Below are 2,207 nucleotides of genomic sequence, written 5' to 3'. Positions count from 1 at the left end.
CCATCTAGATATATAAACATAGACATAACTTCAACCGAGAAGATGAATAAAAATTAAGCAATCATTGGAAGGATGTTATTAACCAGGTAAAGCCTTAACTGCTTTTTAAGTTTGCCTTCATATCCGCATCTCCAGTTTCTTCAGCCTCCTACCCCCCAGCCCCGCTCACTTCCCAGGCCCGGCATGGTGTTGCACTCGGTGTTGGAGCTTGCACTTCTCCACTCCCGCTACCCCACACCCCCACCCTCTCTATCTCTCCTCCCTGGCTCACCCCCCCCCCCTCTCTTACCTATATAGCCTCTTGTTACAAGCAGCCCCCTTTTGTCCACTTCAGCAACTTGTTTGTTGCTTCTACATTTGAAGCTTTTGTGACTGCAAGGATTCATACTCTTAGGTTTTTTCGGTAAAGTCACGTAGGTAAAAAATAAACTCTGATCAAAACTATCACGTTGCCATACATAGCAGGCATGACCAAAAAGATCTCCAAAATTCTAAACAAACATAAGATCCAAGTCCGATTCAGTACAGTACATAAAATCCGTGATCTAATTCCATCTGTGAAGGATGTCATTCCTGACTTGCAATACCCTGGAGTATATAAACTGAGTTGCAGCTGTGGTGATTGTTACATTGGGGAAACGAAACGTCATATCTCTGATGGTGTCCGCGAGTACAAGTCAGATCTGAAACACGGCAAAATTAAGTCTTCCGCCGTTGCCGATCATTGCTACAACGCTGTGGGTTCTCATGAGATTGTCTTTTCCGAGACCAAGGTGCTCTGCAAACCGTCTGGCTACCATCAGAGGTTTGTGCACGAAGCCATCCAGATATACAAACACAGACATAATTTCAACCGTGATGATGGGTATGTTTATTCTGGACACTGACGCCAGCGATACGGGCATAGGCACTGTGTTGTCACAGAAAATTGAGGGGGTAGAAATAGTCGTTGCATAAGGCAGCCGTGTGCTGTCCCCGGCGGAGCAGAGATATTGTGTAACGCACAGGGAATTGTTGGCGATTGTACACTTCGTGCAGTTGTATAGGCCGTATTTGTACGGAAGAAAATTCTTGGTCCGCACTGACCACGCGGCGCTGCAGTACTCCTTGCGAATCGATCAATCCTCAGGTCAAATGGCCCGGTGGCTTGAGGTCCTGCAGGGATACTCCTTTACGGTCCAGCACAGGAAAGGGACGCGTCATGTCAACGCGGACGCTCTGTCCCGATTGCCTCAGCCGTCAGGCTCGTGTAGATGTACTGAGGGATCGCTGCGCTGCGGTCCACCGCTGCAGGGCATTCCGATCATGGCCGCTGCAGCCGATTCAGGCCCAGTTGACGGGGCCCCTGCTAAAGAGCCCGGGTTGCTTGGATTGTCACGGGATTGTTGGGCGTGCTTACAGGCAAACGATTCTTCGCTTACCAGAATGAGGCTTCGGGCCTCCCGTTCCAAAGAGTCGGAGGATTGAGCCTTCCTTCGGCTCATAGATAACCTCCTAGTGAGGTGGGATGTCGTGTTGCAGAAATTTTGTATTGTTGTGCCACTGTGCTTGAGGGGAAAACTTATTCGCGGCACGCACGAGCGGTTGATGCACTTGGGTGAGAAGAAAACCACGTTGACTTTGAGTAACGATTTTTACTGGCCGGGGTTGCAGAACGATGTCCATTTGTACATTAAGGCCTGTTACGAGTGTGCACGGCGGAAGGCGCCGGCGCAACCATGTTGAGTACCGTTGCAGTCGATACGGGTTTCACGGGTAAACAAAATTGTCGCCCTGGATATTTTGGGACCGTTCCCCGTTACCCCACGGGGTCACAAATATTTGCTGGTGGGGGTTGAGTACCTCACTCGGTGGCCTATGGCATGGCCGCTAGTGGACCAATCGGCAGGATCGATCGCAGAGGCCTTTCTGCAGGGTTACGTTTTTGATAAGGGTGCTCCGGAGCACCTGCTATCTGATCAGGGCAAAACATTTTCTTCCCGCCTGTTGAAGGAAGTGTGTGACGCATTGGGTACGAGGAAAATTCAGACGTCCCCGTACCACCCGCAAACCGACGGGATGGTTGAGCGTCTTCATAGGACGTTGACGTCTATATTGTGCCAGCAGGTTAATTCGGCTCAAACAGATTGGGATCTGTATGTTCCGGCGGCCCTGGCCGCTATAGATTAGCCCCGCACACCTCAACGGGGTATTCACCCTTCTCTTTG

This window comes from Lethenteron reissneri, chromosome 67 (genome assembly GCF_015708825.2).
Source record: "Lethenteron reissneri isolate LAM-NWPU_2019-01 chromosome 67, ASM1570882v1, whole genome shotgun sequence".
NCBI lineage: Eukaryota > Metazoa > Chordata > Hyperoartia > Petromyzontiformes > Petromyzontidae > Lethenteron > Lethenteron reissneri.
This window is presented reverse-complemented; position numbering follows the sequence as displayed.